Genomic DNA, 15,787 nt, shown 5'->3' on the forward strand with positions numbered 1-15,787 from the left:
TGAGCGGTACCAATGAGGGTAGTATCAAACACTTGGGAATTCAATTGGACGAGAAAATGAAGTTTTCTTATCATCTTGAAAAAGTCTATAGCAAAGTCTCTAAAATAATTTATAGTATGAAAGTAATGCGTCATTTGTTGGACAAGAAACACTTAAAGCTACTCTATTCTTCTTATATTAAGTCGAATATCGAATATTGTTGTCTCCTGTTCACTGCCTGTCCTATGTATCTGTTAGCACCAATCATTAAGTTGCAGAAGCAAGCCATTAGAATAATCGAAAATTTACCTAGCAGAGCTCACACAGCTGAATTCTTTAAATCTAATGGCATACTTCCATTTAACCTGTTAATTGAATTCAATGTTTGTAAATTTATGCACGCCTATAAATTAGGCAATTTTCCCAAAATTTTCGAAAACACCTGGAATTTTGTTCAAGACAGACATACGTATGGCACTAGGAACAGGAACAACTTTGCTTACGAACCGGGCACCAATAGAAACTTTCTCCTGCACGCCCCTCTTAACTCTTTCCCAACTATATTCAACAACCTTCCACTTGAAATTAAACTAATTGATAATAAAAATATTTTTAAGAAAAAATGTTTTACTTATTACCTAAACAAGATTGAGTTTTAAAAAAGCAAATATTTTAAAAAAGCAAATATTTTATTTTTGAAATTAAACTGATTGATAATAAAATTATTCTCAAGAAAGATATTTTACTTACTTATTACTTACTTTCTTAAAAAAAAGCAAATACTTTATTTTTTCTCTTCCTCTATTTAACAATTTTTTGTTCTAACTAAGTTTCTATTCGTATCTTTAGCCCTCGACTTTTTGTAAGCACTTAATTTCTATACCAAAAAAATAATAAAACAGCATTTCTTTAACCTCAAATCTCAACGAGTAGGTTCCGTAGGAACCGACATACATACCTATGTATAGAGTAGCTTTAGCATAGTTTGTTTCTTATCCACTTTATTCATTTTACATTTTATATTTTGACTTTGACTTCTTCTATTATATTATATATTTTTTATCAAGCAACTAACGAATCGCGCAACCTCTACCTCTATTTTATCTAATAAAAAAATAACAAAGTTTTTTCATAATTTTGACCAAAAATATATTTATTTATTCAAATTTAGATATCGAAAATTTTGTTTAATATATGACTATCGCTGACTGGACTGGTTAAGCTCATGTAGTGGGCATAGCCATCTACTCGTCGTAGTCGCTGGAGTCATCGACGTCGTCGGGTTCCTGTTGGAGGAGCTCCTCCACAAGGTCCTGCTGGACGGTGACCAAGCGGTCCATGGTGGCGATGGAATCCATGTTGGCCTGGAAGGAGCGGGCGTACGTGGGCATTACTGAAATTAGCCTCACGACTAACCCATAGTTGGAGTACATCATGCGGAGGATCTCCTCATCGATGGCATCTTGGCGGAATCTCCTCCACATAAGTCTGTCGCCCTCGTACACGACGCCCATTAACCTCCTCTTGACCATAAACCAGAGGTCCAGACAGCGCCTGTCTACCCCCGGAAATGGGAGTAGATCAGGCACTGCCGCGAGGTTCAGCAGCTGCTGGACGCCGTGCACGGGTGCAGGATCATCGATTTCATCGCTTGAGTTCAACATGGCGATGAGCTCCTGCACCTGGTCTTGGAGGGGAACATCTTCTTCTCCTCCAGCCTCCTCCGGAACTTCCGGCGCCCCATCCGGTAAAGCACCTTGGCCTTGTCCAACTTCCTCTTCTTGATCTGACATTTCTGAGACAATTGAACTTTGACCCTACCCACCCCCATATTTATACCCCCCTTGTGTCTTAATACCATACATTATTCAATCTTAATTTAACTTATTAATTAATAAATAACTTTCCCTACTTCCGATTTCCCGCGTATTCCCCCTATGCTTTACAACCAATTGTCTCCCACTCTTCCCCCCTCCCCCTATTTTTCTCCCCCCCAGTATATACCAAACGATAGGCGCCGCTCCGTCTGTCTAGCTGGAAGTCACGGCCGCGCACAAACCACCCACCACTCCCCTTCTAGTTTTTTCCCCCCCTCCTCCCCCTAACCTGTTGAATTCCCTGACCCATCTCCCTTATTTTAACCAGTTTCTCACTTCACTTTTTTTTATGCTAATGAAAATTAATCCATAGCGAAATATTAACAGACATCCTATTACTCTATACATCCTTCATAAAAAATAAAAGTTCATAGCAAGATATCTAGGATTTATTAAACAAATCAATGAATTTATGATAATTTATGATATTTTAATACTTTTACTTTTTTGGATAAAACTAAACTGTATTATTCTTCAAAAACAATTTTATATTTCAATAGCCATATCAGTAACTTTTTGCAGTTTTTTTCTGTTGATTCATTGTTGATTTTTGTTGATTTTTGTGAACATCATGTGGACATTTCCGCGGGTGTTTTTGCGGATATTTTTGCGGATATCTTGTATATAAAGTCGTAGAGAACTTGACCGTAACTGGTTCAAACCGGAAATGGCCAACTTCTGGAACTATAGCTGGAGACAGGCCCCCTCTTGAGCAGTTATCCGCTCAGCAATTTCACCCAATTTAGCTTCATGAAACTCCATGTCCTTGTTTGGGTTGTATAGTGTGAGGGCCAACTCGGTTTCTAAATAACCCTGTTGGTATAGAAGACGGGCTACCTCACGACGTACTTCGTCACTGACATTGTCACCATTAACTATATTGAGAAGTCGTTCATATGTTATTGTCAATCTATTGCGTAGCGGCTGCCACATTTGTTGGTATTCTTCCTCTCCGAACATTTCGTGTCTAAACAATAGTAAGATTTAAACCTCACTAAAGCAAAGCTATAACCAAATTACGCGCGCAATAGCACGCCACAGTCTTTTTTAACATGACCCACTTTCACCCTTTTACCTTCAAAAAGGGGTGGAATCAATGGATTAATGATACGTTTTCGCCTTCCCTTAAAACCCCCTCCCCCCCCCCCTCTTCCTCTCCCATTTTGTTGCCCCATTCACAGCCATGCTGTGACCAGTTCTCAAAACACAAAAATCAGATTCCGGAGGAATCGAACCATACATATTTAGGGACACACTCCCATTATCAAAATACCAAAATCAGATTCCGTAGGAATCGCATATGACCTATTCTTAGGATTTTTTATATCCATTCTCAAAAATAAAAATCAGATTCCGTAGGAATCGAAACCAACCATTACACCTTGTTCACTTAAGTACACGATATGATTATTATTAGGGTATTCTTGTCCTTTTTTGGACTTTTCTTTGGTTTTTTTTTGGATTTTTTGGATTGGACCAAGTGTTATCGCGAAATTTGCCGTTATCCTGTAATTATTGGTGTGGAGATGTCCTTAAAACCCGGACAAAACTCCACTCTATAATGAAAATAATTTGATATAAAGGAAACTGTCTATTTGGAGCTGAAAAGGGATCTCAACGGGAATAGCGACTCCTTATGGAGGTTTTGGTTCCTTAATTGTTCCGAATTCACGCTTGGAGAAGTTGCAACTGATAGTAGGAGGATGTCTGAAATACACAGCAAGATATTGTTTCATTGTTAAGATTATTATTTATTTGCACATATAACATTGTATCGGCTTGGCAAGCGTCAAAGTACACCAGTGGCTCCACAACCCTTAAAGGGTTATGCCAACTATCTGGTACAATGTTGCATGGAATTTTTATTGTAAAATATTGTCTCCATTCAATTTAAACTGGCCTGGTAACTAGGTGGAGATGAAGTTCGGCCAATTCCATGCTAGGTACTTAATAATTGTTATTATGTATATTATTATCTAACCTGCACCAAACACAACAAACCAGATGAATCAAACAAATCAAGCATAGTAACATAATTTATAATATATATCTAATAAAATATGTTGTACCTTTGAGGAAAATAAATCTTATCTTATCTTATCTTATCTTATACTACCATACAAACACATATACATACATACACCATGTCACTTTAGAATATTTAGCTTTTCCATATTAACTTAGCTACTAATGAAACAGTCATTCTTGTTATAACATTGTTTTTTTCTACTTATTGTGGAATAATAGAGGAAACAATAAATAACTTTGCATGGCTATTCCCCTCTTGTAATCAGTGAGGGAGGGGACATTTGGCTGTTTATTACAATAGTCCCCAAAGTTTTATGTTAAGGTTTTCTTAGTCGTTGGCCTAACATCTTTGGGGACTTTTATTGAAATTTGATTGGTTGGATTATTAAGTTGAGTGTCCAAACGTTTCAACCAATAAATTTAATTGCAGAAGGGGTATTTTTGTTTGTTTAATTGAGAAAACAATAAATAACTTTGCATGGCTATTCCTCCTCCAACAATGGATATAGAATATACATGGATATTATGACAGGGGTAAAATTATCATGAACTCATTTATTGGTCAATTCGTTCATCCAGCAGGAGTGGAGGGATATGCTAAAGAGGGTGGATGGAGAGTATCGTTATGTTAGCCCGCTGCGGGTTTCACTTTATTAGAGAACATGAAAATCTGGTGTAACATCCAAGTAATAATATATCCATTGGTGTAACACAATATGAAAATATTGGTCTACTGTATAAAATCTGGCGTAACATCCAAGTAATAATATATCCATTGCTGTAATACAATACGAAAATATTGGTCTACTGTATCAAATCTGGCGTAGCATCCAAGTAATAATAATTATCCATTGCTGTAATACAATATGAAAATATTGGTCTACTGTATCAAATCTGGCGTAGCATCCAAGTAATAATAATTATCCATTGCTGTAATACAATATGAAAATATTGGTCTACTGTATCAAATCTGGCGTAGCATCCAAGTAATAATAATTATCCATTGCTGTAATACAATATGAAAATATTGGTCTACTGTATCAAATCTGGCGTAGCATCCAAGTAATAATAATTATCCATTGCTGTAATACAATATGAAAATATTGGTCTACTGTATCAAATCTGGCGTAGCATCCAAGTAATAATAATTATCCATTGCTGTAATACAATATGAAAATATTGGTCTACTGTATCAAATCTGGCGTAGCATCCAAGTAATAATAATTATCCATTGCTGTAATACAATATGAAAATATTGGTCTACTGTATCAAATCTGGCGTAGCATCCAAGTAATAATATATCCATTGCTGTAATACAATATGAAAATATTGGTCTACTGTATCAAATGTTACGCTAAAGTCAAAGAAACACAAATTGCTACTTTTCCCCAAATGATAATATTCTGCTTTTACATAGTTTTTTGTATTTTATCATTTTATAGTAATTATGAGAGAGATAGTGGACAATTGGTAATTTATTACACTAGTCCCCAAAGTTTTGTAATAATGTTTTCTTATTCGTTAGCCTAACAACTTCGGCGACTTCAATAAGTTGAATGTTCAGAAGTTTCAACCACTAATTTCAATTACTATACTATTAAATCAACTATTTGATATCCGCTATAAAACAAGAAGTCATTGTTATTGATTTAAGTTACTTATGGATCTTAGATATGGAATTGCTGTGTTTTTTTTTAGTTTTTTAAAAATCAAAATTATTTCAATTTTTTTTTTAAATTTTATTTTTTAAGCAAAATATATATAACAAAATTGTGCCTCTAAAATATGTTTTAAAATTCATGGATGATTTCATCCTTGATTTTTTTTAAATATGAAAAAAGGATTCGAACCTGTTAAGCCGAGCTGTTAAGCCCTTGTTGCAAATAGTTGTACGTTGTTTGTTTTGCATATTTGTTGTTCTAGTTTGATGTTGTGGATAATGCTTGGTACTAGCATTCTTCTAGCCATCATATTGAAATAATTCACAACACTTTCAATTATGTTTAGCTTGCAAGCTATGTGTATAATATTATAGCTTTACAACACCCTCTTCCACTCCTCTCCCACTCCTTCTATGTAACTTGTAATTCTAAGCAAACACACACACACACACACACACAACCAACCCACCACAGCCACTAAGAGGGTCATATACTACAATATTTTTATCACATTTTGCCGGATTTTTGTCACTTTTTTTGTCTGTAATAATCAAAATTTTATTTTATTTTGAGTAAAAATTATTTTAAGTAAGTGTATGTGTGTGTAAAAAATTCTAAATTATTATAACTTTATTAAGAAAAATGTTCACTTTTGTTCTCTGACGATACCCGAGGTTTTGGTATAACTGAACTAAAACTTCTCTTCCTTGTAAACCTCTGGCTCTAGTATTTTCTTTCTCTCTCTCTTCCTCCTTCTCTCTCTCTCTCTCTCTCTGCTCTACAAATTTATTCCTCTTTCCACTCATAAAACACAACCAAAAACTCTCTCTCTTTCTCCCTCTCCCTCCTTTCCTAACTCCCCTTTTCTCTATCTCTTTTATAAAAAATGAAGAGAATAGCAAAGAATGAATTGGTTTTAGGTAGGGTGTGAGTGAGAGGAAGGGGGGGGGGGGTATTATAAGTTAGGCCTACCCAATAAAATAAGAAAATACTGCTTTACAGTTTTCTCCGACACAGTGGATATTTTTCAGGTGTTTTGGAATCTTAAAAAGTTAGAAGTCTAACAATTAGAATTTATTTTCGAGAATTAAAAAAAAAAATTAAGTATATGCTAATATTTTGGTAGCCCAATATATAATGTGTCAGGTAAGAGAAAAGCCTAAAACTATATGAGACTTCCCTAAAACATACAAGTCAATCAAACCTGCCATTTCTAAGATATTTTGCTTCATCAAAAAAAGACAAAAACAATATAATTACTATTTAATTAAAACTTTGTTAAAAAAAGATTATCAATTTTAATCCTTTTTCCCATAAGGTATTTCTTTTTATTTATTGTCTGCCTCTTTAATTTACCTTCCTTCATCCCAGGGAGGGAGGGGACATTGGGCTGTAAATTACACTGGTACCTAAACCACCTCATTTTGTTTATGGCTAAAAAACTTTGGATACCTACAATAATTTAGGTTGTCTATTTTACAGCTAGTATTGTCCTAACGTTTCAACCAATAATTTAAATCTACATAAGAGTAATTTTGTTTATCATAAATGGAGAAATATATAAATTTTCCCCCATTGTCTTATCCCTTAACATCCCTGCTTTATACCCCTTCCTTCTATGCCGCCCTGTTAATACTTGACTTTATTGCAATTTTCTACCCCATCTCTTTTATAGGAACAATTTATTACAAATAGAGCCTCTTTCTTTTACTCTCTCTTTCTTTCTCTATTATTTTACATATTATCTCTCTTTCTCTCTCTCTCTCTCTCTCTCTCTCTCTTTGTCTCTCACTACCATTCTTTCTTTCCCAGGAAATGTTTTTATATTCTCTTTCTCTCTCTCTTTCTCTTCCATCCATTAGCATTTTTCTTATTTTCGCTCTCTATCTCTCTCTCTCATTCTTTTTTTAATCCATTTCTCATGGTTTGCTATTACCGAGACCCCCTACAGTGTTATATTCTCTCTCTTTATATTTCTCTATCTCTCTCTCTCTCTCTCTTTCTCTCTCTTTCTCTCTCTCTCTCTCTCTCTCTCTATCTCTTTCTCTCTTATTACCATTCTTTCTTTCCCAGGAAATGTTTTTATATTCTCTTTCTCTCTCTTTTTCTCTTCCATCCATTAGCATTTTTCTTATTTTCGCTCTCTCTCTCTGTCTTTCTCTCTCTCTCTCTCTCTCTCTCATTCATTTCTCATGGATTGCTATTACCTAGACCCCCTACAGTGTTATTCTCTCTATGTCTCTTTCTCCCTCTCTGTCTCTCTCTTTTCTCTCTCTCTCTTTTCTCTCTCTCTCTCTCTCTCTCTCTCTCTCTCTCTCTTGTTTGGTATAAGTTGTATTATGGTATAGTTAAGTATACAAACACACCTGGACAAATGTCAGACCTGCAAATTCAGACTGAAATGAACACTATAAAAATAACTTCTTCATTTTACTATATATTACTAAGTCCTTCTGTCTGAAGCTTAAGATCTCAGAAACCATTGAACCGGTTGGGCTCTATTCTTCAGGGAATATATATATTGGTATAATAAGCTATAAGTGGTTCTAAGCTATTTTTTGAAGGATTGGGACACCCCTACCCCCAAAAATGGAAAATTACCCCCCAATAATATTTTTTTTAATTTAAAATTTTTAAAAATTTTATGGGTTTATATAATTTTTTTAAATGTTAAATTTTTCATTTTTAGTTACTTCTCTTTTTCTCAAACTAACTTTAAAAACAATGACCCATATAAAGATTTCCTACAATAGAGCATACGTAATTGAGATCTTAACGGACAAACAAAAACCTTACCACTTTATGTAATAGGATCAGATTCTATTTTTGTATCTTAAGAAACCATTTGATAAAATTTGTAGCATGGGCTAAAGTGTGTGTTAAGATATTAGTCAGAGATGAAGGTATAGGAAATTGAAGCTTTAAAAAAAATGATTTGTTGTGGCTGATTTCTCTTGTGATGGGTTGTAGTACTCTCCCACTAAAATAGCTGCAAACATTTCCTCTATGAGAAGCTTCACTGTAAAGGAGAACCATATTGGTGCAGTGGTGAGGAAGACTTTTCAACACACATTTAGACATTCTATTACTTTTGTATAACGATTTTTATTTGCAGAAAAAGAAATTGTTGAAGATTTAATGTTCTCTCCCCTCCTCCCTAATAGTGAGGGAGAGGGAGGGAGGGGAAACTGGGCTTTTTATTACACTAGTCCCTAAAGTTTTATAATAACGTTTTCTCAATGGTTGGCTCAACAACTTTGGGAACTTTTCTTTAATTTGATTGGTTGGTTCTCTAAGTTTAGTGTGTAAACGTTCCAATCGATGTACATTAATTTATCGACCATTGTCTTATCCCTTTAGATCCCTGGTTGTGAGTGTATATTTACATTAGTTTACTGACAGATGAATGATAAATTTATCTCCACAGCATCAATAATACATATACAGGGTGTTTCATAACATATCAGTTTTTTAAAACTTAATTATGTACAGAAAATAAACCATTTTATAAAATGCTTAACTTTTTTAGACATTGTGGACCGTTGGAATCGTGTAAGGCTCTAGTATTTGGATATATAAGAACCATTCCTACGTGCAACGTATAGTATAGGGGTAACAATGTTCCATCTTAGCTCATAAACTACAAATAGCACAAAAATGTTACTTATATTTCCAAATACTATAGTTTATGATGATTCTAACTGTATGCATAACATTTTTTTTACTGTTTTTTTTACAAGCCAAGCAGTTTGAAATTAAAAAATGTACGCATGTTTTCCACAACCTTTAAATTAATCATGCTCCATAAATCATCAAAAATAAGGTTTTTGATAAAACCTGTTTTTAAGGCATATTTTACTGAAATAATCAATATTAAATATTTGAAACATAAAAATCCAAAAAAAGGTTTTCCAACTATGTAAAGCATTTTATAGATAGTATTTTTTCTATGCATAATTAAGTTTTTTTTAATCTCATTTTTCTTGAAGCACCTGTACTATACAGTTAGAGCCACGAAAATTATAAAAACCATGATTTTTAATGGGACATAAATACAACCACACAGTAAAACGTCCATGGCTCTAACTGATAAACAGATAAATCATTTACTAAGTATATTTGCGATTACTTTTATTTAATGAAATCTTCCAATTTTTAACATGTACAAAACGGCCTGCTTAATTGCTTCAAGATCCATGTCAGATCTATATAGGAAATAAATGTCTATAAACGAGCTCAAGTTTTCCAAGGAATATATGATTAAAACTCATAGTGCTCCAATAATCCATAATAAACTCTCATTGCCCAGAACGATAAGACCCATTATTTTACTTTATTAAAAATAAATTCATTTTTTTTCATTTCATGTTGCTATTTACCTTATATTGATGTATTTAATTTCTAATCATAAAAAAGAAAATTTAAATTTATAATATGATAAATTTAAGAAAACTATGTTTTAAAAGAATTCGATTGTGGCGACATTTTGTGTGTTCAAATATTAAACTAAAATTGTAATCATCATCATTAACCCTTTGGTGATGGTAATGTAAAGAAAAAAATATAATTTAAAAAAATCTTTTAAAAATCATTTAAATTATTAAATATTTACTTTCTTTTAGATAGTAATGCCGGGTGAGGAAAATAGATTTATTGAGAATTAGATATGCATATAGAAAACTAGCCAATAGGGAGATAATTATATCGAGCCAACTCTAGTAGATATTATATTATATACATTTATTGTACAGTACAGTAAAGACGATAAATTTAAATTCTAAGTTATGCTATACATTTTTAAGTATTGCTTCGAAACAGACTTATATCCGCTGGATTAGAACCAGAATCATGTATAGCATCGTATACAGACAATTTTCAACGAAAATATAACAACCATAGGATTTATACCAGTTTTGTCAAGTTTTAATCCTGCAATTTTTTATGTTGATAACCGCATAAAGTTGTCTATAATACGATGCGATAAATAATTATATTACAATCTTGAACAAGAACAGAAGAAATTTATGAATAATAGAAGTCAATTCTTATATCAAAGTAACAGGATGTATGTCAATGGTTCTGTCTGTACTGAAGAATCTCGCTAACCGATATGCTTCTCCTTTACAAAACAGCTTATCATAGGTCCCGAGAATGTTTATAACTATTTTAGGGGAGGGTATCACCAACCTTCTAAAAGAAATCGCCGGTTAAAATAATGACTACATATGGAAGTGGTGGTGTCTTCTTCCACCCTCCCCCCCCCCTCCCCGCCACTACCTGAAGTCCAACTAGAGGCCTCTAGTGGCATTGTCTCTAGTCCTTAAATACAAGTAACAGGATTTTAATGTATTTATAATTTTATATACTTCTAGTTCAGAATATCATATCCTGTTAAACTAGTAAGCTTTTTTGTCTGAAGCTCAAGATCTCAATGACTTCTGAACTGATTGGCTTCTCAATTTCAGTTAACCTTTGCATAGGTACTCTTGTAATGGTTTTAGGTTATTTAATTTTCAGATTTGGATTGTTTTAGGTAATTTTCTACCACCTTTGAATATAGAGCCAATTGATGCAAGGGGCGTAGCCGATAGTGTTGTATAAAGTAGAACGTATTTGTCTGAAACTTAAGATTTCAAAAACATCTGAACTGATCAAGTTTTCCTTGTGCAGGGAAGCTTGTCATATGTATTGGCTGTTTTATTTTAAGCTGCCTTAGGATGGTTTCCGGTTATTTTTCTGCCCCCTTCTTACTCCTTTGCACACATAGTCCCTAAATTCTAGGGGTGTAACCGCTAGTTTTTAATATAAGAAAAAAATATCTATTTGATTTGTATTGTATAACCATGAGACATTATATTATACAACAATTACTACCAGAGAGAGAGGGGACAATTGACTGTTTATAATAGTAGTCCCCAAATTTTTAAAATAACCTTTTCTCATTCGTTGGCTTAACAACTTTGGGGAGTTTAGTGAATTTCGATTGGTTGATTCATTAAGTTGAGTGTTCAAACGTTTCAACCAATAATTTTAATCTACAGAAGGAATAATTTTATGAATCATTATTGGGGATGTACATCAATTATTAGGCCATTGTCTTATCCCTTTAGATCCCTACATATACTACACCATAATAGCATTTTTATCCATATTTTATTTGTATGAGCGTGTCTGTCTATCTGTCTGTTTGTTTGTTTGTTGAATGTTGGTCCAAGGTCGGGGGCACTATCATAGTCTCAAGTCATTAGACTCCGGGTTCATTAGGATATAAATATAATTTAATCCATAATCAAAAATGCTTTTCATAGGTTGGGAAGGTTTATAACTTTTTTGGGGGAGGGTACCAAGACCCTTCCAAGATAAACCGCCCCTACAAAAAACTTCATCTGTAATCCTACTTTATTAAGTGGTATATGGTTTATTTTGTCTGTAGCTTAAAGTTTCAATAACTGATAACCGATTGAGTTCTCCATTTTATGGAAACTACGCTAATGTCATGGGATGATATTAGTCTATTCAATTTGTAGATTTGAATCTTGGGATGGTTTTAGGCTTTTTTTTCTTTCCCTATCTCTTCGAATACTGAGCTCCTAGATGCTAGGGGCACAGCCGCTAGTTTATTATATTTTAACAGATAACATTTTTACAAATTAAAACTGTTTTTTTTTCATGACTAAAAGACTCGCCTACAAGTAGTCATCAGTGGAGGGGGCAAAATATTTGTTATTCTTCTGATCAATGGAATCATTAAATCCTTCTTTAAATAGGCATAGATAGATAGATAGATAGACAGATAACTAGATAGACCGACAGACAAAAATGAAGATAGATAGATAATTTATTTTATAGATGGAAATGTGGTATTCGGCAACTCTGGGCCATGCGGAAACCAAGATATTATAGTGATGCTACGCACCCAGCTAATTCTGTTATTCTACAATTGTAAAGCCACCTGCAAATATGTGAGATAACGGTATTGATTTCATCTCTCAGTTGTCCTGCAAGTGGAGGGAGGGGTGTGACCCCTCCCTCTCCCTTCTTAAGCACTGGAACCTTCCCCTTCAACCACCAAGTTATCAGCACCACCTCAGCCCTGAGGATAAAGGTTCTAAGCCTTCCTTCACCCGATAGATTCACCACCCACACAGACTGTTGTTGTCATAGTAATCATCAAACCTTCCCTTTTAGTACCCAGACCTACTACTCAACCCCTCTATTCTTATCTACCTATTGTGCTGTTCCATGGGCTATCCTGCCTCCCCCGGACAGGGATAGCCATCTACCTAACCATTGCAACTATCTATGTTTTACTTGTATGATTTACCTTTAACTATCTCTATTCCTAATCCATATGTATTTATATTATGTTGTACATCTTTAGTAAACCTTAGACCCTGAATAAAGGAACATCTGAATAGACTCTGTTTGTTATTTAGTGCTTGCTAGAGAAGCGTAGCTTCTCTATAATATATGTGTCCACGTCTGTTCGCACTGCCGTAGTCAATTGAACTTGGGTGTCCGCCATTTAACCTAGGCGGATACCACAACTTTTGGTGACAGCTGTGTGAGATTACGGCAAACCACAAGTGTAGAGCAGACGCGCAGCTGAGGCTAAGGTACTCCCAGCAGTGAAACTGGCAAAACTGACACAAGCAACCTGAATTACCCACCCTGGATAGCAAGGTCTAACTCTGTATCCGGCAGTTGTGGAAGCGAAACCTAGCGAAAGACCACTAAGTGTGGCGGAACCCGAGCTGCGGAGAGTAGCGAAATCGGACGAGAGACTGCGGAGAGCAGCGAAACTTGACGGAGAACCGCGAAAAGCGCCAACATCTAACGGAGGATTGGGCGCTCAAGGGCTGAAACAGGCCTGCGGACGGGCTGAAACAGGCCAAATATGTGCAAACGGCTGAAAATAGGCCAACATTTACTGCAAGAGATAGCAGGATCCGAACCCGCGGCGCTGCAGGAAGGGACATTCCCTGCCGCCACCAACCGGATTCGGACACAAGGTGCTGCAGGACGGGACATTCCCTGCCGCCGACTGGCTGAAACAAGCCAAATAGCTGCGAGCTGTGAGCGAAAATACGAGTGTAGTGTACCAAGCAGAAGAAAAACTACGTTAACTCCAAGTATCCTGAGAGGCTACAGCGCAGCCACCCATTGAGAAAAACAGATATTATATCAGATTTTATGGATTACCACCCTGGTGTGAAAGCTGAACAATAGATTTATGGGCAGGGCTTGGTAAACAAATTTGTTGTGTATTGTGATAAAGCCAAAAATAGAACCTAGATGTAAGGTAACAATGCATTGGTAAACAATCTGACCCCAAGCCTCCAGCACAACAAATACACCCCCTTATCCCAACGGAAGGGGAGGGGCCCACCATAAATTGAAGCAAATACAATTGAGGTGGCATAACAATAAGCCAAGGATTAAGGAAGAGGCACAATTACCTCACCACCCAGTCACTTCAAACCTGCAGCACCCCCCTCCCCATAGGGGGAAAGGACGGCTTTACCCCGTCCCCTCACGCACTCCCCCTTCTCCCCACATTTGGATAAGTCCGTCCACCGTGCGGAGATAGCGACCGGGAGAACGGAGCGCAAATCACGGGTTTTGCAGCGGAGCTTGGGACGGAACAAAAATTGAGAGAGCAGATTGAGGGATAGATGCGCGTTTACCTGTGTGCACACTCTGACGGCGCGTAGGCGCGTTGCAAGAAAAGGGGATTTCACACACACACACACACACACAGGAGAGGAGCCACTCTATAGCATACAACAGAGATATTTTTTAGAAGAAAAACTTGCAAGCTCCTCCCTCCCTATCTACAGTGTGATAAGGAAAACTAAATCAGTTCCTTAGACCAGCTCAGACCCTCAACATCTTCCCAGCTCTGCCAACCCTACTTCAAAGCTGAGTGGCTAGTGAACAAAATATATGTATATATAAAATACATAAGTGTTAACAACTCAATACTAAGTTGTGCAGCAACCAAGTGATAAATAGTGTTGTTTTTTTGTGTCATGGTTGCAAGTAAGTGAATATTAACCTCACCATACAACACTGGAGACTGATATGGAAACTTAATGGAAGTACGCCCACCCTGTGGAAATAGCCTGACTTGATGCCCCACACTGGGCAGTGGTGGTGTGTACCTTGACCATAGACCCTCATAGTTGTGAATTATATACAGAGGAAGCGTTTATTTTTTTTTGGAGCAAGGAGGGAAGCCAGCTAGCTCTGAGGATATTCCTATACCCGTATATATATGGGAGTGTAGCCATATATAGATAGCCTACATATCCATATATCTACTAGCGGATACGCTCCTAGAGACATCTATGGACACCTAACATGTTCCCTTTTATCTCTAAGCTAAGATCCGCTGGTTATTGCAGAAATTAAGAGCTATACTGGAAAGGAGAACATCTCAGGCTCAACAGTTAAACAAGCCGCTGGCACCAACAGACCAACCCCCTGCTACTTATCATGGGGACACTCCAGCCACCGAAAATCTTGAGCCAGGAGGACAGAGCCTACGGCTACGTGGACTACCACCCTAATTACACAGCTATAGTATCTATAATAGGGGTGAGCCGGCTCGAACCTCTTTGCGGCGCGGCTACTCTACTCTGCTCCTATATCTACAAGATGAGAAATTGTCAGCCCCTAGCCCGACGTGCGGCAATAGAAGACATTCCTGATTGGGCATTAACTGTGTGCCTAGGCATACTGCTGGCACTGTGGTGGACAGAAGCCTTCATTTGGATCATAACCACCAACATCTGTACACGGGATGGGAGACCAGTTACGTGCACGCCGTCCATCCTGCACCGTGCATCAATGATCCTAGGAGCTACACCAGAAGAGTCCTACTGTGCTGGAAAGGTCCTAGGGTAGATGCCAGACTGAATTCTGGTCACTTCCCCCAGTTCAGGGGGTTTGGGTGGGGCTAACAATCCTTCCCTAGAAAAAACCTGCTCACGTTCAATCTGCACAAAGTAAAGACCAATTTAACTTTGGGCTCGGGAACGAAGTAGAGGTTGGAAACAACAATATGATGTTTGGCTGGGAAACCGCTAAAGGACCAGTCAGGCGGATGATTCTGAATTCCCGCAGACCAGCAAAAATTTGCACCTGGAATGTTCGGACAATGTTTCAGTCAGGCCAGACAGAAAACATTTGCCGAGAAATGCTTAAAGCCAAGGTTGATATCCTGGCTATCACCGAATC

General features: G+C 36.5%; 1 protein-coding gene across 1 annotated transcript in view; it reads right to left on the reverse strand.

The window, feature by feature from the left end:
- The window catches only part of LOC145314977 (uncharacterized), a 32,745-nt gene extending 26,516 nt beyond the window's left edge, over positions 1-6,229 (reverse strand). The window contains exon 1 of the mRNA XM_080155050.1: positions 5,735-6,229. The gene's annotated coding sequence lies outside the window, so the exon portion shown is untranslated. The remainder of the gene's footprint in view (positions 1-5,734) is intronic.
- Between the last annotated feature and the right edge of the window lie 9,558 nt (positions 6,230-15,787).

This window comes from Acartia tonsa, chromosome 3, assembly GCF_053477335.1.
Source record: "Acartia tonsa isolate MP-2025a chromosome 3, ASM5347733v1, whole genome shotgun sequence".
In the NCBI taxonomy this organism is placed as follows: domain Eukaryota; kingdom Metazoa; phylum Arthropoda; class Copepoda; order Calanoida; family Acartiidae; genus Acartia; species Acartia tonsa.